Raw genomic sequence first — 23503 nt, 5'->3', positions numbered from 1 at the left:
CTGGACCCCAAAGTGTTGAATCTTTGCTCAACGACTTCACACTGATACTCTGTGTCCTCTTTGACTTCATGAATTTATTTATTAACTATGAGAAAGTTTTAACACCCAAAAGGCTTCTTCACACTGCATCTGATGTTCTCAGGGTTCCCTTTGCTGAAGCCTCTAATTGAACCACAAGTTGGCAGGGGCTGAATCACAAGACAATTCAATGGCTTCACCACCCAACCTGAGCCCTGGGTTCCTGTCAACATTTTAAAGTTGCTTTCTTCATTCAAAGAATCTCATAAAAGAAGAGGAAGAATGTAGAAAAGCATATGTAGAATATATTTTAATAAATGTAAATTCATTTAGAGATCCTGATGTAGGTCTGATTTATTTGCCTCACATAGTTCTAGGTCATTTCACCTGACCTCACCATCCAACTTGTTGTATTACGTAACAATACATATTACATGTACAGAGAATCAAACAATTGGTGGGTCTAGGCAACGAATTTGGAAGTTCTTTGTATTGTTTTGTTTTCCATTAGTTTCAAATTATATCAATATTAAAAGGTAGCCTCCACAATTAAAAAGTAATTAAAATTGAGAGAGAGAGATAAAAACTAAATCCAACAAATGCTACTGAATTGGATGCTGAGCCAGATAAAATTGTCTTAAAGGGTGACAATAGCTAAAATGTAAATAAAGTCTGTATATTAGAAAATAGTATTCTATTGATTTTCTGACCTCAATAATTGTTCTGTGGTTATATAATATATCTTATTCTTAAGAAACACTTAGGAGTAAAGTGACATAATGCCTTCAAGTTATGCTATAGTTTAGAAACACACACACACACACACACACACACACACAACACACGGAGAGGAGAGAGAGAGGACAACAATGGTAAAATAAATGTGACAAATGTTAAAAATTGATGAATATGGTGGACATTTTTTATGCAATCCTTGCAACTTTTCTGAAAGTTAGACTTTTTTTTCTCAAAATAATGTACTCTATGTGCCTTTTTCTTAAATTAGTTAGGAAAAAAAGATAAAGACCTATAAACTATCACTAATGATCTTTGAGCTTGATACTGCAAGGCCTTGGCCATTTTCTTCTAAAAGACACTATAAAATAAGTTTTAGTAAGGGGAATAAAAAAAGGAAGCATGAGGTGGTTGGCAGGGTTTTTGTGTCTTGTTTTCTGTCTAATATATGACAAATGCTTAATACCTTTGTACACTAATAATATTTCTATTAAAGAATAAGACATCACCCCTAAGTTGTGATTGGATGTCATCACGGTGCTCCATGCAGGTTGCAGATGATTGCCCTTCAGAAACAATCACTCATGCCCACTGAGTGCCCTGAATTTGGAGGAAGGGGGAAGTGACAGGAGTTCCCAAAAAGAAAAAGACCTCGGCAGCAGAGAGCTGAGAAAATAATGTGAGTCTTGCTCAATTACTACTTAGCATTATTTTGAGTAGCAAATAAAAGGGTTATGTTCGAAAACTTCTTTGGGTAATTTCTGCTTCCTAGAATTCTGACCATTATGTGCCCTGCTTTAGAAAAGAATCAATTAATTGAATAAAAAAAGGAAATCTCCCCTGATCTTTTTAAGAATCTCAGCAAGGATCTTGAAAGCATTTTTCTAGACAGTGCCAGGAGTCATTGTTCATAGATTTACATTTCACAGATGGAATCAACAATCAAGTAGTGGTCGTTTTGCAGGGCTATGTTATCTGCCTCATCACTACCATCCTAAATGCTGCTGAAGAATTTCCAGGTGTGCGGAGTCCACATGGAGCCTTCCGATGGCACTTCCTGACAGAAACCAAAGAGGATTGTGTCAGCAACCAATGAAACCTCCTCAGCATTAGAACAGGACTCCTTGGATGCCTTAAGTTAGTCTCAAATAAAATATACGATTATAACATAGAGTTTATATCCTATCCGAAGTAACTCCCATGTCAACCTCCCACAAACAAACCATTGACCTATTTCTTTTCCTTCGTGGCACTTACCACTCTTTAGGATCACATTTGTTTCCCTGGGTGTTGCCTCTTGCCTCCACTAGAAGCAAGCTTCCCCACCCCCGAGGACAGGGACTTGACTTGTTCACCATGGCAGCCACCGCATGAGAACACGCTGGGCCCACAATAGCTGTTCAGAAAGTCTCTTGAACAAATGAGCGACAGAACACTCTCACCAAGGTGTTGATTAAACACAGACCATAAGTGCTCCAGAGATAGGTAGATGGGTTCAGATACTCAAATGTCTGCCTTGCATTTGAAGTTTCTTTCCATCTCTGTTCCGCTTAGACTTGAGGATGCAGAGCTCCGAACAGAGGAGAGGAAAGTCATCTCTAGTGAATGTCAGGACCGTCAGCACAGCCCACTCTTTCATGATCCTCATTATTATTTTGCAGCTCTAGCCAGAGAGGAGGCTTCAAGGCACTGCACCATTGACAACACTGCTCCTCCCAGCTGTAGACCACTCGTGAAGACAGCGTTGATGGCAGCCAATAAACCAAGGCAGATGTCTTCCAAAAAATTGTCTTACCGTGCTATTTGCTGAAGTGTTGAAAGCACTATGTGCTCTTCAAAATTATGGCATAAATGTTCCTAGAAGTTATGCTGAGAATGTGCAATATAGCTTTTCACAGAACGAGGGGGAGGGGGGGAATAACCTTTTAAAAGAATACTTTCCACAAGGAGATGAGGGTCAAGGGATGCCTCTTAGAAAAGAATATTCTTTAGTCTTTAGGTTTAACCTTTCTAAAAACACAAATACAGACCCTCAGGGAATGTTGTATCCATGAGACTCCATGTTATCAGGGAAATCCTGAAATAGCATTCAAAACTAGTAGCTCACCTCTATGAAAGCTCTGAGGGGGCCTGACAAAACCTAGAGAACAAGCAACTAGAAAAAGACTTCTGATCCATGGTACATTTTAGAGTATTCCAAACAGTAATATTCTATTTCAAGGGTATGATTTACAGTCCTCCCTAAATCTGGTCTCCAGAGCTGACTTAGGCTAATTTCTAGATCCTACTGCATCTACTTAGATCTTGTTCCCCATATATTTTGAATGCTAAATGCAAAACATGTACACTATTGGTGGCTATATTTTAGATGGGGAATGCAATTCTTCCCCATAGTGGCAATACAGCATCCTCTCAGTTATAAATATCTTCACTTCAATGAGAAAAGATGATGAAATTCTTTTTGAAGACTCTCGAAGGGCTTGCAGATTTTTAAAAATATTACCGCCACTTTGTTTGGAAGAAATACAGTTTGGTCATAAAACCATCATCTGTGATTGGATTTATGAGGATGACACGCATTTGCATGCTGTGCGAGAAAACCCTGCACCAAAGAGAGGTTTCAAACAAGGAAACTGTTACCAGTCAGAATTTTTCTCATCGGTGTTATCATTAACAAACTTCAAGTTTTCCAAACCGTTGAAAATAAATGTAATTCAGAGGATCTTCCTTTTGCATGGACAAAGTCTTATCAACTTGAAAATTTCTCATACCTTCACTGAAATTTTCCCAATTAGAAAGGGAAGTTCCTTTTTATTTATGTCCCAAAGCAATTTCTCTTTTAAAGTTAGTTCAGTTATTTTATGGGTGGCATGCTAAGCAGTTATGATGTTATGATCTATTTGTAACTTGCTCTGAACATTTTATTATCATTGAGCACAGTACTTAAGGGTATGTTAATAATAAAAAAAAAGAATCGCTTACTAGATCTAATTTATTTATTCAACAGTCTTGATTAAGTACAAAAACTGTACCAGTACTGGATTTTTTTTTAAGTAAGAAGTTGCCTTAAAGGACCATATGTTTGACTTTCTTGTACTATAGGAAATAAGGGGAAAGTGAAGGTACATGGGATATTTTATGCTAAACAAAAAAAAAAAGGAAAGGGAAATTAATTAGAACTTAGGGACTCTGGCAAAGCTCTCTGAGAAGCTGTCATTTGGTTTAAACAATTGGTAGGATTTGGAAAGAAGAGAAGTCTGAGAGAAGTGGGAGGGTTCAACTCAGTGATTTGGGGGCTTTTCTCAAAATTGGTAGTGATTTTGACACTCAGATCAAAATTTCATAAATGCAACTACATCAGATTGATTTTGGAGATGTGAAATGAAGCTCAAGGTTTAATGTACATTTTCAGTAACCACAGTAAGGCAGCCCTTAAGGAATTTGGTGATTGACAAAAGTATTTGTAGTGAAATGGTCTCCATAGATGAGGTTCATATTTTAAATATCCAACGTTTACACACCGAAAAAAATCTAAATTATGATTCTATATTTTGGACATTTATTATTGCATTCCTCAAAAGAAACAAGAATTCCTTTATGAAATAAAATGCAAACGAGAATACATTTGGCAAAATCATTCCAAGCACATGCAAAACAGCATTAGTACACCCACAGCTGCTCTGTTCTCTGGGCTTTATCCTGTCGATAGGAAAGCCCTTGATGTGCTATTGAATACACAGTTATCTTGACAGCCATCTTCATGTAATATTCAAGATACCTTTTACAAAGTCTCAGTTATAATGTTAGCCTGAGATCTAATGCTTACTCTTTATTTAAGAAATGATGAACTTGATTTGATGCTTTCTCTGCTATGAGCCAATTCAGACTCAGAATTCTCCTGGGAGGAGTTCACTATCTTTAACTGACTGTAAACTTAAGATGTTCCTAGCCAAAACCTGATTGTTATCAATTACTATTCTACACCACCAGTTTTACCAAAATTTAACTCAAGAACCATCTTCACCAGCTTTCCACCAAGAATATTGTAGCCACTGAATTCCCAGTGGCTACAGAAAGAACTGCCTTAAAAGTTCTATTTTAATTCAAAGGAAATGGGGATAGGGGGAAAACTATTCTATGACATTAACTGTCTCAAAGCTCTTTTACTATTGGCAATCTACACAGGATTGTTGGGATGGAGTTTACCCAATTGAAACTCATGTTTGGGAAGGATGGAGGGGAGGGAAGGAGAAATGGATGGAGGGATGGAGGGAGCGAGCATTGGGGAACATTATCACCCATGGCCCCGCCCCCCAATATAGCTGTGGCTCTTTGAGTGCTCTATGTGCCACAGTGGTGGACTGCTCCCTGAGGCTCCCGGAATGAGCCATGGTGGGAACCTGGTGGAGCTTCTTGATGAAGAAGCTCAAATAGTAGAACATGAGCAAAACTTTCTTGACACTTGGGCTCTCAGAAGAAATGTAAAAGGATGGGAGCTGACATCCTGGGTCAAATCCAGCCACTGTCAAAAGTCAACCATTAATCTTGATCAAATAAGATTACCATCTTCCCTGTGGTCTGGTAGAATCTGTAATATCTAACCTAATAATAGAGTGATATTCAAATTAATTATCTCTCTGCTACACAAGCCACGCCCATCGGCCAATCAGGGTGATTATGCAAATTAATCCAACCAAGATGGCAGTTGATTTGCATATCAAGACAGCATAGAAAGAAGCCAAGCCTGCAGAAGGGAGCAAAGATTCAGAGAAGCAAGTTGGGCCGGGAGAAGGGAGGAAAGTGGGTGGGGCAGTGACCATAGCAGGAAGCCCTATTGCAGGAATCTTCCTGCAATGGGCCACTAGTGTGTGTGTGTGTGTGTGTGTGTGTGTGTGTGTGTGTATATTATGCTTATGATCCCTGATGCATAATACATTGTTATAAAAGTATAATGCAGTCCACATATTATAGTTTCTAAGTCAACCAAATGATTTTAAAATTGCTTATTCTTGTGAATATAAAATTACTTCTACTTCAAAAGTGTTAAATTCAATATTAAAATTGGTATCTCTTGATTGGTGGTATTGTTCTAAATGCTTACATAAAGATGAATCTTCATCTAACTGCCTGATAAAGTCTGAATTATGGATATTATTATTATCATCACCATTTTAGAGTTGAGGAAACTGAGAAAGAGATTTGTCCAAGGCCATATAGCTAGGAATAGTTGTTAAATATGCTTTCTAGTTTTTCTACTCAAATCTATTTTAACAGTAAAAATCAGGCACTCTCAAATAATAATACACATTTACATTATGAATCACTATATTTCTAATATAGAAGATCCACTCTTAAACTCTCCATCAAACCTACTCCCTTAGTCACAGATATTCATCTTAAATGGTCTTGAGAAAAGCAATCTGGTTCAATTTGCTAAGGGAGCAAAAATTCCCAGTAAGGTTTAGTGATTGCTACAGTTGGAATGTTTCTGAAACCAGGACCATGTTCCTGTCATGGCAAATTAGGTCAACATGGCTAGACGTAGAGTCATGGGATGACGGAACGTAAGAGTACATTATTAACTGATGTCCTCTCCATTTTATTTTTCCTCGGTGACATTTAACAAATTGAATGTAAATGTTCAGAAACACAAAATGCTGCTAGATGGTTAAAAAGAGGTGGGGGGAGGGGGGAAGTAGCACATAAACTGGCAGGCAATATAACAATAGGATATTGACTATCATGAATATTTTAAGAAATGTTATTTTTCTGAGAATGCCTTTTAGAAGTTATCCCTTTAGTAGTCCAGTATTTTTTGTGCTCAAGTTACTGTTTTTAAGTTTGTCAGAACTGACTTTGTAAACGGAGTAAAATCAGAGCTCTCAATAATCCACCTTCTAATTGTATATAGTGATATTATCCAAGAGTTAATAAAGGTCTAAACATATTAAAACTATCCTACCCCATATTGAACACTATAATATGGCAAGCTTCTCATTTTAAATCTTATATCTTTTGGACAATAAAATGGAGGGGCGATATAGCTTGATGGAAACACATGTGGGCTCTCTAACAAGATTCAGTGGTTAAAATCCTGTCAGCTTTGTGACCCTCGGCAAGTTACTTAACTTCTCTGTGCTCTATTGTAGGGTGTGAAAATAAATTTAGTAATAATCATACCTTATAGAAGTTTTTGTCATGAGAAGTGAGTTAACAAGGAAAGTACTGAGAATACTGTTTGGTATATAGTAAGTACTCAATAAAAATTAGCTATAATATTAGTATCATCTTAGAGCTGTTTGACTTTCACTGATGTTCTAATATAAATATCTTCTAGATAAGACCCAAATGAAGCACATTTTCCACAACTGTTAAAACAAATAAAAACGTAGAGATATATTGAAGAGAAATATAATCCAAATTTAAAGGGCCTGAAAATAACTTAAAATTTCACTAATGCGTGTTTTTTGTTTTTCAGATTAAATATTATCCACAGCAAAAATTCTAGCATATGTGCTTTTTGAAATAACATTCATATTTGCCACATATATTTTTTAAAAGATCACTGTGACCATTTTATAAGCAAGGATATAACAAGAGGAAACAAATAAGATATACCTGTAATTATCCAATGAAGACATGAGGTTGAAATGGATTATAGTCATTGAAACAGACATGGTAAAAAGCAGATTTTTAATGAAATATTTAATAAATATAATCTGGGGCTATTCTCCCACATATACAAAGTTAACAACAATAGTAAGAGTTGGATATAATATGAAAAGTTTTGAAAACTCATGCACTCCTAGTGGGGTTGTAAAATGGTACAGCCACTTTGGAAAATAGTTTGTTAGTTCTTCAAATAATTTCTTAAAATAATAAAAGTTCTTCAAATAATAAAAATAAACATAGAGTTACTACATAACCCAGAAATTCTACCTTTAAGTATATATCCAAAAGAATTTTAAACATATATCTACAAAAAAACTTATACACAAATGTTCAGAGCCTCATTATTTACACTATCCAAGAAGTAGAAATTACCTAAATGTCCATTAACTGATATCTGGATAAACAGAATGTGGTGTATTTATTCCATGGAATGTTACTCACCATAAAGGAAGGAAATACTGATAAATGCTACAACATGGAGGATCCTGGAAACATTATGTTGAGTGAAAGAATCAGTCCAACACCTATTCCATAATTATATTTACATGAAAACTCTGGAGTAAGAGAGATTAGTAGTTGCCAACACCTGAGGAAGAAAAGGATTGGGAGTAAGTACTAAGGGGCACATGGTTTCTTCTAGGAGTAATAAAAATGTTCTGGAATTAGATAGTGATGATGGTTGTACAGCTCTGTGAATATATTTAAAAACCCTGAATTTTACACTTTAAACATATAAATTAGATGACATTTACATTATATCTCATTAAAGCTATTACAAAAAATTATAAAAAAAATGAATTTGAATAAAAATATATCTGAGGAACTATTTATCTCTTCAATTCAGAAAATGGGTGATTTTTAGTAGGTAATTTCTACTTCTTGGATAGTGTAAATAATGAGGCTCTGAACATTTGTGTATAAGTTTTTTTGTAGATATATATTTAAAATTCTTTTGGATATATACTCAGGGTCTCCTTAGGAAATTTTATTTGGGGATAAGGAATTCAACTTCTGGCAATATTGGTTATCTTCTAGAGATACACTCTGTCGGTAATTATTACTTAGTGATAGTTTATGTAAGATCAAATAATTATCAAATCAACCATAGGAAGAAAGAGTAAAAAGTTCACCAGTATCACCAAAAATTAAGTAACTTTTTTTCATAGTACTTAAGGAGTGACTGACTAGGCATAAAAATGAAATATATTCTTACACCATCAGAATGATCACCAAAAAACAATTGGCACAATGCCTTCTTAAGTAAAAGAGGATAATGGTGTTCTAGACTTTCTAAGTCATCTTTTTAAAAAGTCAATTGGATATGTTAACTAATCTACTCTTAATACCCTCCAAGTTATTTCTTTGGTGGTTAGTTAAGCTTGTACACCATTGAGATTAATATAAGAGGAAATGAATCCAAATACCTATAAGTTGAAGAATAAGAAGAAAATATTTTTAGCTTTAGAAATTACAGCATTGCCTTGGGCAGTGTGGCTCAGTTGGTTGGAGCATCATCCTATACATGGAAAGGTTAGTGGTTTGATTCTGGGTCAGGGCACATGCCTTCGTGTGACTGAATCTCTGGTCCCATTCATGGCACATGCAGGAGGCAGCCAATAGATGTTTCTCTCTCACATTGATGTTTCTTTATCTCTATAAAAATTAACAAATATGTCATCAGGTGAGTGTTAAAAAATTACAGGATTTTCATTATTGAGCCTTGGAATTATTATGTGCTATAGGTATTTTACTAGTAGTTTAATTAATTCATTTACCTGAGCTAACTAACTTTGAATGTGTTGCTATGGAATGAAGCTGGAATATTCTTGCCTTTTTTTATTCTTAGGGTACCCACAAATACACCACAGCACTTGATATACATCAAGTAAATTAATAAAGCCAAAACCGGTTTGGCTCAGTGGATAGAGCATTGTTGGCCTTCGAACTGAAATGTCCCAGGGTTGATTCCGGTCAAGGGCATGTACCAAGGCAGCTGATTGATATTTCTCTCTCATCGATGTTTCTAACTCTCTATCCCTCCCCCATCCTCTCTGTAAAAAAAATCAATAAAATATATTTTTAAAAATAAATTAATTAAAATAGAAATAATCATATAGGAGTAAAAAAAAAAACAAAAACAGCCTACTTTCATTTTTATGTCTATCCCTTTTAGTATCTTTCTACTTCAGCTGTGGACCAAATCTCTACAACAGTCATGAATGTGATCAAGATGTTCTTTCCTTTCCTGATTGTGAAGAAGATAGATGAACAGAGAGGAGAAAAATTTACATTCTTCTACAAGCGTCACGTTTGTTTGAGGAACAGAAAGATATTTCAGTTAAATGTACCAAGTTATCAAGGTAGTAATTTCATTCTTTCTCTGAAACATTGAAAATTTTAAAACTGTTTGGCTGAAAGAATAAGCTGGAATCAGTCCTAAATATGTTTTGGCAGAAAGAATAGGAACTTGTTTCTTCAAATTGTATAATGATTCCAAATATTCTCTCTTCCACTGACTTTTCATTTAAAATCTTCACCTTCCAAGTGCAAGAAACTCTATACAGATGTGATTAATTAAATGTAGTGCAACAAATGCTGCATATATTTTCTGAAATTTTAGCAACAATAATTTCCATGCCAAGTTGTCTCAATATTCTTTGTGCTATGAAAACAGAACTGTATTTTCTATAAAGAGGTAAATGAATACAAGCAGAACTAAATCATCCTTCTTATGCCTAAATAGTTTTGAGGAATTATTTCTTCTTTTTAAAACTAAAGCTGTTTTCCTTTTTCCCCCAAATGCACCTGTTACACCAGTCATCGGGCCCAGTTCTATGTCCAGACAATCTTCTTCTAAATATTTTTAACATCTGTTATCATATTTGATCAACTTATAAAAAAAATTCTATGGGATTTATGGATGTAGAGATCATAAGTCTGTGACTTCAAAAACAGGAAGTAGAACACACAGCTAAGTTTACAGGCGAGAAAACAGCTGATTTATAGGTGAACTCTCCGAATCAGCCACCGGGGAGGTATGGCATCAGTGAAATGACACTTTAGGTTTAAATCCCAACACCCAAGTTTCATGATCTTGTTTGATATTTTATTTTATCAGAAGTTACATTTCTTTGTCAATAAAATGGGGGGGGGGAATGTTAGCTCGTTTAACTTTTTGAGGGGGAAATAGAAAGTTCAATGCAATAGGCAAAAACAAAAACTTGCCCAGCCTCTCCTCCTTAATCCTTCAGAGGAGCACTCCACCTTGTTAATTGCCACCTGCTATTTCTTAGCCTCTCAGCCTAGTTCTATGTCCTTTGAATCTTCTTCTAAGCATTTAGGGTTGTTATCATATTTGACCCTCAATTTAAAATAAAATAAAAAGACTCCTTGAGCTGTAGCCGGTGTGGCTCAGTGATTAAAGAGTGGACCCACCCACCAAATGGTCGTGGGTACATTCCCAGCCAAGGGCATCTACCTGAGTTGCAGGTTCAATCCCCACCTCAGTTGGGGAGCATGCTGAAAGCAATTAATCACGTGTCTCTCTCAAACCTCTCTCTTTTTCTCTCTCTCTCTCCCTCTCTCTCTCTCTCTCTCTGTCTTTTTCCTTTCTTTCTCCTCCCTCCCTTCCTTCCACTCTCTCTAAAAATCAATGGGGAAAATATCATGGGATGCACTCTCTCCAATCTGGGACCCCGCAGGGGATGTCTGACTGCCAGTTTAGGCCCGATCCCACAAGAATGACGCTCACAATCCGGGATGATTGGCTGCTAATCACTCGCATGCCTGCATGCCTGATCACCCCTAACCCCTCTGCCTGCCAACCTGACCACCCCTACCTTTCCCCCTGCCTGCCTAATCACCACTAACTCTCTTGCCTACCTGCCTGATCACTCCTAACTGCCTCTGCCGGCCTGCCTGCCTGATCACCCCCAACTGCCATCCCCTGCTGGCATGATAGCCTCTAACTGCTTCTGCCTTGGTCCCCACCACATTGTCTTTGTCTGGAAGGAAGTTGGATATCTGAAAGATGGCCAGTCGACCTGGTCTAATTAGCATATTACCCTTTTATTAGTACAGATAGATTATATAGGATAGGATTGCTTAAATAGGGGAGGGTGGGGTTGGCAGGAGAAGATGCTCTTGGCAGACAAAAACACAGAATCCTTATATCTGAACTGATAGCCAGTCATATGCACTTTACTGCCAAACCGGTCATTAAAAAGTTGAATCACTTTTTTACACCTTACAGCAAACAGCTGTTGCCCTTAAAACCCCTCCTCAGCTCCCACCTTAGGTTCTGCTTTCATAGTTCACTCAGAGTAGGTTCTGATTGTTTTCTATGTCAGTCAGCATCTCTGGGCCTATTTCTGGGCCTGGTCACAGAAGGGGGGTGATCAGGCTGTTGGCGAGCAGCTGAACTGCTGACCTCTGGGAGAGAGAGAGAAGCTTGGCTGCTGGCGAGGCCGGGAGAGAGAAGCAGGGTGATCTCTCCCAGCCTTGCCAGCAGCCACTACCACTGCTGATCAGCCCCACCTCTCTCTCTCTCCTAGAGGTCAGCCTGCTTGCCTGCTGTGTGCACAGCCTGGCAATCAGTTGAGCCCCCGGTTGTTGTGGATGCTATGACCCTGGTTCTTTATATAGAGAGATTGGCATTGTTTTCTTTTCCCCGTTGTAAAAAAAAAAAAAAAAAAAAAAATGTAGAAATTACATTTTTGTGTGTGTATTTGGTGTTTGTTACTTTCTCTTCCTTTCTATACGATATCACGTTTCATTTTGCATGACACTTTATGTCATGTGCATTTTCTATTATGATTTAAGCTTTAGTGACAACTGTACTAGGGACAACATTCCATAAAAATTTAAAAGGGCAGTTAAGAAAGAAATTTGTATGGATAAAGATGGAGCTTTCTGTTAAGCTTCAGTTTTAAAGAGACATATTCAAATAAGAAGGTAAAGCTAAAAGAGATGGCTGGCAAAGGCTAACAAAAAGACTTATAAAGCTTTCATAGGCTTAAGAAGGTCAAGGAGGAGTAAGTTTTCTACTAATGACCCATGGTAACTGGAGATTTTCAATTTCAAAAATAATGTCCTTATGAATAAAAGTCTCAACACTGAAAACTATCCCTCCTAATACTAAGGTTCTGTAATTCTATTATTTATATCTTTCCTTCAGTGCCAACACAGTGCCTGGCAAATAATAGACATTCATTAGAATGTAGAATGAATGATCAGGATTTACAATTTCAGAACTACATGGATTCAAAGATACAAATTTAAGAAAATGTTCCATCAGTTACATTAAGAAGATCTCAAAGAATAAAAAAAATAAAATAAATAAAAAAAGAGCTTTTAGGATAAGAATCTCAAAGAAATGACACAAAGATGGAAGGAAGAATTTGAATTAATAGGATAAATGTTATTCTAACATCAGAAGATTCTTTCAAAGAAGTCATCTATCCACATGTATAAATTTAAGCAAGAAAGGCACCAATAAATTTAAGATAACCCCACCTACCTCCAACTCCATCAGAAATATCTCAGTTCCTACATATGAGTTCTATGGCCTTATGTTTATAATTATTTTGGTTTATACTCTTTTCCCCATGAAATAGAAGAAATTGTACCTATAATTGAATTGTATCATTGGTATTTAGCCCAGTAGGTCCTTGATTTACTGGATAGAGAAACAAACAAATTGACTGCTAAGCTTTTTTATCTAAATAAATATTGTTTCATTTATTCCAAATATATTGTCAAAGATCTAATCCCACAGGGGAGAAAAGGAAAATGTTCCCAGGGAACTGCATGGAAATTTCTGATGAGGGAGAAAGAAGTTAAAGGATAGCTTCTCCCCCTGACAAAAATCCTGTGCTAAGCCATTAGGAACTTGTAGAACAAGCAGTTCACTCTTCAGGTCAAGCAATGCTTCTTTAATGCTGTTTTGCATTTCTTTTGGAAACAGGCCACTTCGTTTTAACATTTGACATACTCCTTCCCTTTAGCCTAGCTCTGTAACTCAGAGGACATTCTTCCATGCCTGGAAATCAATCCATTGGCTTCCTTTTCCATTAGGTGGATAATAAGATGTTTGAAGTTAACCAGAAATCTCTTACTTCTGCCTTTTACACTGCCACCCAACATGTTGTATGCAACCTGAAGACTCTGCAACTTCAAGGTTAACATAAAACAAAATACTTTCTGTTTTAGGAATGTATAAATTACATGTTCACCAATTTGGTTTATCTGTAATGAGACAAACTAATTGAAAGAGAAAATCAACAAAGTTTTAGCAGATTGAGAGGCAATCAGCATTGTAGCAAAGGGTCCTAACAGTCAGTATTTCAGGAGGGCTTATTATGTGTGAACTATGGCAATAGGTAAGAAGAGATAGAAGACATGATCTCTGCCTTGTGAAATATAAATCCAATTGAAGAAACAAAGCCATTGAAAATTTTTTAAATTACATAAAATAACAGAATTATATTCCTAGAAATAGTGGACTAATTAAATGAATGAGACAGGATAAAAGCCCTAGAGTAATTCAGAGAAATAAAAGATCACTCGGGCTGGACTGAACTTGGAAGGTTTCACAAAGAAGAAGGGACTTGCATTATTACTTGAATGATGGATGGCACTGAGAAACAAAGAGAAAAGAGTGTGTTCCAGGCCAGCAAGATTGGTTTAAGCAAAGGCATAGAATTGGAAAAGTTCAAAGCAGCTTAGAGCAGAGTTTAGTTGGAATACAGTGCCAATGAAGAGAACAGTTAAAGCTGTCTGAAAGGTTACAGCTCAATGGTCAAGGTCTTACATTGTCAGAATAAGCCATTTGGCCTTCATCTGGTAGGCTGCGGGGAGTCGCTGAAATCTCCGAGTGGGGGAATGACAAGATTGAAAGAGTGTTTTATGACCAATTTGTCAGCAGGATGAATGATAAATTGGCAAGAAAAGAGACTGGAAGTAGAGTGAATAATTAAAATTAAAAAGCTCTGTAAAAGGAGAAATAGGGAAAGATGATAAAACTCAGAAAGAATGGTGTTACCGGGAGTGGGAGATTGGAGAAAGAAAGGGAACCAGAAGCATTTTGAAGAAAGAGTTGACCAAAGTCCTGATTGGTAAGATTATGGAGACAAAGAACAACATCCATGAGATTAAACTTCAAACCCTAGATGACTAAAACAGGGCCATCGTGCATTTGTGCCACACGACACAATTAATTTACAAAATATGTTCATGCTGGAAAGAAAGTAATTAACCTTCTCATAGCAAACATTATCCATATAGAAGATGATACAAAATGTAATTCAACAGAATAGTAGATACTTGACAGGTGTTTCCTTATACTCGATGGGTGCTTGCTTATTGGCACATATTCTCCTGCTCAAAATGGCCCCTCATAGATCTGGAGCATAAATCTTTTATAGTTTACTATATTGCAGGATCCATCCCTCTTTTGACCCAATCTTGGGTTGGGCACTCGGGCCTCGCCAGCAGGTGAGGGAGTCCCAAGGCATGCACTGGGGGTGGAGGCCACAGGGGCATAGGCTACCAAGGAGACAGAACTGAACCTCACATCACCCTGCTTGGTCCTGGAGGATGGCTGTTTAGCCAGAGACGGGTAAGATTCCTCAGGGAAGGAACAACCTAAGACAGGCACTACAGAGGGGCTACAGATGTAACTACAGAGGGGCCAGCAGGAGAGAACTTGGAGGTCAACAGAGGTGGGGCACAAACCCTTACTGCCCCTGCAACTTGGCAGAGGCCTGAACCTTCACCCCTTCTGAGGGAGGCCTCCTGCCCCCATGGCTGATTCGATTCCCATGCACAGCTCAAATCAGAACCCAGTTAACAGACAGAGACTTGGCTGACAGCAGCTGCCCTCTCACTACAATAAGTCTTTTTTGAGATGTCTTGTACCCATGGAGTTGGAAAGTGGGTTTTTGATATCCAAATCTAGCCTAGTACCAGGAATGCTCAGAGCCTTCTCAAGAAGGCAAATAATCCTTTCCACTAATACAGGGTAAAATAAAATTATTGATAGAGTATCGAGTTTGACAGTTGAATAGTAATCAATTTCTCAGAGGTAATTAAATTGGTTAATTGAAATAAGCAAATATTCTAGAAAAATTGATTGTACTGTAAAATAGCTGTCCCTTGCCAAAGCTGGTTTGGCTCAGTGGATAGAACATCAGCCTGCAGACCAAAGGGTCCCACGTTCGATTCCGGTCAAGGGCATGTACTTTGGTTGCGGGCACATCCCCTGTGGGGGGTGTGCAGGAGGCAGCTGATCCATGTTTCTCTCTCATCTCTATCTCTTCTTCTCTGTAAAAAAATCAATAAAAATATTTTTTTAAAAATAGCTGTCCCTAAAATGTTAAAAAAAATTCTTATTGGCAGTTCATCTCATGGTAAAATTGCATAACATGTAATGAACCTAAAACAGTCATATCTTAGAGAAAATAATTAAAATATAAAAGCTATCAAGACTACATTATAAAATTTCCAAAAGCCTCCTAATATTTAAGTTTAAAAAGGGGGTGGTAGTGGAAAAATATCATGTAAGGAAAAATAACCTGCGAGTAACATCTAGAAAATTTGTACTTTAGAAAATTAACTTTTATTTGAAATCCTAACAGCAAGATACCCATGAAAAACAAACATGGTGTCAAAACAGTACAGGGGGAAATCATTTAGGGGGGGAGGGAAATGAAAAGGAATCCCAAGTTAAAGGAATCCCAAGTTAAATTTATAGAAAATATCCCTTTATTAACTTTTGGTCAAGAATATGTTTATATATTTTCAGAAAACAACTCTGAGATTATGTGGATTTCTGCAACAGAGAGGAATTGACAGGAGTGCCCCAGCCATAATGACAGAAGAGAAACAGTCCAGAGATGGAAGATGCTGACAACACCTTGCCATACTAGCAGACAGCAGCTGTGCGTCACTGAAGGATGCCCAGGGCCAAACCAGAGATGGTCGGACCTGCATCAGCACCATTTGTCCACCAACCAGATCTGAAATACCATGGCTGACATGTACACATAAGGAACTGTTTGATATTGAAATTGGGACTCAAAAGAACTGTTGGCCCATAAAGGACCTCACTGCAGACTGATTCATTTGCCTCTCAGCATAACTATTATGGCTTGTCTCAGTTTTGGTTCCTATAAGGGAATTCCTTGTATCACATGATCTAACGCATCTAGGAGAAATAATGAACAACATAAATAGATGAACAGAAACAGACCTGGAGATAGAGAAGCAGCGATCAGACTGTCAAACCTCAGAGGGAAGGTAGGGGAGGATGGGGGCACAGGGGAGAGACCAACCAAAGGACTTGTGTACATGCATATAACCAGTGGTCAAGGACAACAGGGGGTGGGCATACATGGGGAGGGGTTTGGGATGGGAATGGGGGGGAAAGAATAATTGTGTGATGCCATAATCAATAAAGAAATTTAAAAAAAAAAGAATTGGACTGGGCACTGAAGACTATATGGGACCGTTCTGGGCCATCCAATCCCAGAAATGTAGAAATGAAATATGGAAAGACTGGCAGGTGCAATGTCACTAGAATATTAAGGTGATATAAATTTAGAGTTGAGAGAACCATTTAGGGGAATCTATGAAGGAGCCATGTACAAATATAATAAAGGAAAACATTGAAGGTGAGCAGAAGAGCAAGAGAAGAAGTGAGAGAAAGAAGGAAGATAATTAGAAATTGGCAGATAAGGAAAAAAAAAAAAAGGATAAGACATGTTACAACCAGAGGAGAAAGAGTAAGAATTTCTTTGGTCTATTACATGCACTTTGATGGGAATATTTTCTCTTTTAAATACAAATATATTGAACTTTAGCTCAGAGACAGAGCTGAAATTCTGTAGGTAATATCAATGAGGTTCCCTTATTACCGAGGTAAAGCAGCTGTTTGCACCATAAAACAATCAAAGAGTTAATCGTATTACATTCTTACAGGAGTAAAACCCACTGGCAAGCCTTAACTGCGTTAATTTTCAAACTTTCAAGTCTGTATGAAACCACAAAGCCAGCAAACTAAAGGTAACCAAAGGAGCTGCTTGGTAAAGACAGAAATGAACTATGCCTTTTGAAGTGTTTCCAGGGAAATGTGTTTGGAATATTTAAGTCCCATGTGAGTTACAAAGGTTATTCATTCACAAGTGAGATAAATTCATAGCTGTCAAATTGTCTGGATTCTCTGTGTGATCACCAGCGCTTCAAATCATTTATTTTTTTTCTAGCAAAAGTTCAATATTTTCACAGCTTCAAATTTGCTCGTACTTTATAATTTGGAAATAAGGAATTGCTTCTTCCTCACTTGCTCACTGAAGCAATAAAAGCCCATGAGTATATCAAAGCAGTTTTTCTCTTCCATTGTAGTTGTATTTTGTAGTGTTGTGTTTGTTTTTTTTAAATAAAGCCAAATGTTTCTACCAGTAAACTAATTGGGTATAATTAACAACATGTCTGATTTCACCAAACAGATTGGGGAGGGGAGAAGATTATTGCAAATATAAATTTTACGGTATTTTATATTCAGTTAGATTATCTTGATAATTGTGAATGAAATTATTCAAAAGTCTCCCCAAATTAGTTTTGTCTCTCTCTCTCTCTCTCTCTCTCTCTCTCTCTCTCTCTCTCTCTCTCTCTCTCTCTCTCTCTCTCTCTCTCTCTTCAGCTATCAAAGGTAGTTCAGAAAGAAAGAACTTTATTTTAATTGCTTAGTAAAACTTAAGTTAGGAGCTAGGAGGAGAGTAAAAAATCCTTAGCAAAGACAACAAAGGTAGAAAGATGAAAAGCAATTCTTGACAGAATATTTCACAGAGACAGCAAATGAGCTGTGGCTACTGGCCTGGTTAACTGTAGGTTCATTTCAGGTCAAAAAATAAAGGAGAGGAGAAGGCTCTGGGGAGCAGCACCCAGGCCGGATCTGCTCTGAGAGGGCAGCACAGACTCAGGGGGCTCTGACCCGGGTGATGAAGCTATGGAGCTTTGTTTATATTTGATTGGGAACGCAGGCCAAAGCAAGAAGCTGACACATAGCTGCTCTGTCAGTCCCGATATTTCTGACTGTAGTAAGGAGAATAGAAAATCACTGTTACTCACACACTCCTACTGATAGCCTGCTAAATTAAAGGCCAAGTTAGAGGTGACCCCTGCCTTCTAGAGATACATCTTTTTGGGGAGTCAGGGTGAAAAAGGTGAAGTCCCAATGTAAATTAAATGAATATTTACTGGAATATCAATAATTGCTGAAGGACTTTGATATTGGAGCCGGTAGGAAGAAGAGCCCTGGGACAGGTGTAGAGGAGAGAATTTTAGACAAGGGAAAGACTCTACGAAGTGGTGCAGGCAGGGTTCCGGACACAATGAATAGGCCAGGACACAGTGAATAGGGCCATGCAGGGAAACAGAGGAAAGTTGAGGAAGTAGTTAAAGTTGAAAGAGAAGTTAGAGAGTTCTGGAGGGGAGATAGCCAGAACCCTTGAAAGCCTTTTTAGAAGGATATCATCTGTGAAGTTGTGTTTTCAAAATTATTATTCTGATTCTGGACTATGGGACGAAGAGGGAAGAGACTGTAACAAGGGAGACGCCTTAGGTTAGAATAGACATGAAATGATAATGGCTTTGATTTGAGGTGTGCAATGAAATGATAAGGACATATATAGCAGAGTTTATCAAGTATTTACCAAGTACCAGACACTGCTAAATGCTGTAAAATGTATGAATGTGCAGCATAGGATTGAAAGTGACAAAAAGTAACAGGTAAGTTTAAGTCCAGGTTCACTTTGTGAACAATTTATCCCTCATATGAGAGGAATATCTTTGAAGAGTGATAGGATGTTTACCCAAATATATCTACATTCAAGAGGAGATTTAGTTGGAGATTCAGGTCATATTTCATTTTCTACCAGTACTATATATATAAAAATTTTCCCCATCCTGACCGGTGTAGCTTAGTTGGTTGTAGCATCATCCCTGTATACCAAAAGGTAAAAGGTTCCATTCCCAGTCAGGGCACATCCCTAGGTTCTGGGCTGATCCCCGACTGGGACATGTTCAGGAGATAACCAGTAGATGTTTCTTTCTCTTTCTCTCTCCCTTCCCTTCTCTAAAAAAATTTTTAAAATCCCATAAAACAATTTACATAAGGGTTTTTTTAAATCAAATATTATCTTTTGACATTTTTCCTACACTGGCAACTTTAAGTTAATATGCATGTTCTTTGGTTGTTTATAAATCAAATTGTATTTTAATGGTCTCAGAAAAATGGATTTTTAAGGAATCTTATTGTGAATCTATAAATGGTAAGAACTCTGTGGAGTGAAAAGCTTTCTGTAATGTGATTTTACTTATTTTCAGAAATAGGAGTTTTGCAACAAAGAAAATAATATCTTTGTTCTTTGCTTAAAAGGTTGAATAAATTTAAGTCCAAAGTAGGGGGAAAAAAGCTATTATGGTTAATTTGAGTCTGGTTGGTTAATTTGAGTCTGGTTGATTAAACAATGGGGAGTGTCCAGAGATAGAATCCTTATCTAAAGGCAAGATACATGCAAAGGGCTGCTTTCAATTTTTAGTTCAAGAATATCACAAGATATTAATAAACATAATTAAATTTAAAAAGTTAACAAAAGGAATTATGATCATTGGACTCAACTTTAAGCTATGGTAATGAAAAACAATACAATTATGCATATTAGACTAAGAAATGCTCAAACTGAACATAATATAAGAAGCAGCAGATTTGAAGGGTGAAAACTGACAGTAGGTGACTTAGTAATGACATAAGTAATAAAAAGCATATAATAAATTATTTTAGAGAAAATATCAAGAAAAAAAATATGGGGAAAAAGATCAATCTTTGCAATGAAAATTTAGCTTATTGAATTTGTCCTAATTCTAATGCACTAAATGTCTAAAATTTGCCTGAATGTTTTGTGGGGTATGCAATAAGTTAAGCACAGGGGCGTGGCAGTCAGGCTTCTTGGCTTAGGGTCTCCACTCAGCTGCTAACTAGCAATGTGAGTCCTTCAACCTTCTTAAACCCGTTTTCTCTCTTCAAAAAAATGCAAGTAATGGGTATCTATCCCACAGCTTTGTTGTAGGCATTTAAACAGATAATGCAATTAAACACTTAACACAGAATGGGGTCCACAATAAAAATGTAATAAATATATGTTGTTACTATTATTAATACTTAGAGAAAAAGTTAACAACTCTCTCTGGTTTCCTATGAAATTACCTTTCTGGAGCAAACCACGTTCTTCTTATTGAAGTTTTACTTGATTTAACATATCCCATCTGCTTCCACAAAAGGATCGGAGGTCACTTCCAATTAAAGATACATATGCAACATGTTGTGAAAATGTAAGTAGAAAAGTTAGCCTAGTGAAGTAAGTGAAAGTAAGCCTGGTGTTCCCCAGCTGCAAGGGAAGAAACTGAAAATATTAAATTGTGCAAGTCATATTTTTAAGATATCAATTCTTCAGGAAGAACAATAAAAATGATAACCTACTTGGGTAGCACTTTTAAAAATGTCCTTCCTACAAAGTTGCATTTGATTCTCACAAAAATCTTTCAAGTCTGTTGACCAGCTATGAAAACCCTATTTTATGTGTGAGAAAATTAAGGCCTAGGAAGGTCACACAGCTGAAAAGAAACAGAGCTAAGACTTGAACTCAGGCAGTGAAAAATACATACACAAAGACTAACTTACTCTGAGCTCCCTACTAGTAAAGGAAAAATGGTGGTGGAGGTAGGAGCGCAGGGAAAGCATGGGGCATACCTCCTGTTATCTGATAAATTATCTAATAAAAGGAAGTATGCCTTGGGCCAGTACATACAAGCTATTACCTTCCATTAAAACCAAGAGAAATTAGTAATATGGATATTTATACAAGAGGCTTTAAACCACCAAGTCAACTGTGGTTTTAGTAGAAGTCTTAAACAAAATGCAGACATGTTCTTTATATGTCTCTTTACTGTATAGCCTGAGGGAGCAATTTTAAATTGGTTCTGTGAAGGAATTATCTTTAAACAGCAGATGGTTAGAGTCATATTTTCTAGATGAAAGGTATTCTTTTAAGAAAGATGTATTGAGAGCCTACTATGTGTTGATATCATTCTATATTATGAATATAGAGAGATGAATGCTATGATTTTTGTCCTCAAAGGTGTAACAGTCCTGGGGAGAAATTCAGATTTGGTGAAACACCCTTCTTGTGCACAGGCTGCGGGAGAAATGAATGACAGATATGCTTTGCAAGGCTCCTGGGAGGCAGAAACTGGAAACTTCAGAAAACGATTGCCTAGTGGTCAGTCAAGGGTATGGAAACATGGCAAGGAGGTGTTCGCCAAGACTGATCAGTTCCATGTCCCTGGGTCTTAATAAGAGAGGATGGTAGGAAACAATGTTGAAGCAACGTACAATGGTTAGGTGGGGCCATATATACCTCCAAAGCGTAGCGAGTTTGTCCTTTGAGTGATGGGAATGTCTACTGAGCAAGGAACACATATGATCTGATGAGGACAGAAACCAGAAGCCCAAATATTATGTCAATTTGCTGGGTAATCAGTGTGCCAAAGGACCAATTTGTTAAATTACTGATTCTACAGATTTGCAGAAATCATTGTCCTTATAATGTTTACAGAGGTTTGTTAATTGACTTGTTTTTATTTTGACGTTAGCAGCATTTTAAAGAATGTGAAGTTTGCATCTGGTGCTGATATATAAATGAAATTAGGAGGTAGGATGGAGATAATAGCTCTTGGTCAAAAAAAAAAAAAAAAAAAAAAAAAGACAAGTGTGCACAGCACAAGCCATACTGCAGATGCCGGAGAGAGAATTTCCTAAAGAGTCGGGGAGGGCACACTTGAGGGGACTGGGGACAGAAGGGAGAGACGCAGGAGCAGGAAGAGGAGATGATGGAGAGTTGGCACGCAGGAAAATAAACTGGGAAAACAGAGGGTCGGACGATGAGGCTGCAATTAATGAAGGACAGTGGGCAGGCAGGTAAAAGTCGGAGGACCATGACACCACACAGCTTGCCCGATACTTACAATCTATACCAGACAACTGGCACAAACATCTTTGTGGCAAACGTAATAATTGGCAAATCAAACATGCGTGCATTTTATTTTCAGCAAGTTGACTTTTGCCTAATAAATTATTTTTTTCCAAATGGCCAGGTTCCAGCATAGAATACTCAAGATACGTTTAGAGCTGGAGCTGAAAGGGGAATGTAGAGTAAAGGAAAACTTGGGTTTTTACAAGTGAGAAACTTGAATAAATTCTTATGCAGGAAAAAAGTTAACAATTAAACATATTAAAAAGAGAAGGGGTATTTTTGTAGTGAGGTGTTCTAGTTATTATTGCGATGTAACAAACATTCCCCAAATCTAATGGCTTACTAAGTGATTGTATTGATATTTTTTCACAAATCTGCAATTTGGACTTGGCAGTCAGCTCATCCCTGCTCCATGTGAGCAGCCATATTGACTCAAAGGAGAGGGGCTGCAATCAACAGAAGGCTCACTCACTAGCATACATCTGACAGTTGATGCTGGCATTTTTCTTGAGGTCTCTGTTCTTCTCCACATGGTCCTCTTCATGTACATGGGCTACTCTGGGCACCTTCATAGCATTTAAATGAAAGGGCAAACATCTCAAGAGAAAGAACCAGGTGAAAGGTGTATTCTCTAACCTAGCTTCAGAAATCACACAATGTCACTTCTTCCATATTCATAGAACCACCTAGATTCAAGGAGAGAACCCATATTCCATCTTTTAACAGAAGAGCATCCATGTTATATTGTAGGAAGAGTACAGTAACTTAGGATAAATATGTGCGGCCACATTGGTAAAATACAGTCTGCCACTTAAGCTCACTGAGATGTCAGGGAAAATTAGCTGCAAAAAACACAGCAATGAACTTGCTTTGGATAGACAAGAGGATAAGCTTTCTTGTCACCCAGGGACCGGGCCAGGAATTCAGCTCATTGTGAGCTGACATAAAAACAAGGCTAACCAAGAAAGCCATGCAAGCAGGTTTGTTTT

This window comes from Pipistrellus hanaki, assembly GCF_964339955.1.
Source record: "Pipistrellus hanaki genome assembly, chromosome: 3".
Taxonomy (NCBI): Eukaryota; Metazoa; Chordata; class Mammalia; order Chiroptera; family Vespertilionidae; genus Pipistrellus; species Pipistrellus hanaki.
The sequence above is the reverse complement of the archived record's forward strand: the minus strand, read 5'-3'. Positions refer to the sequence as shown.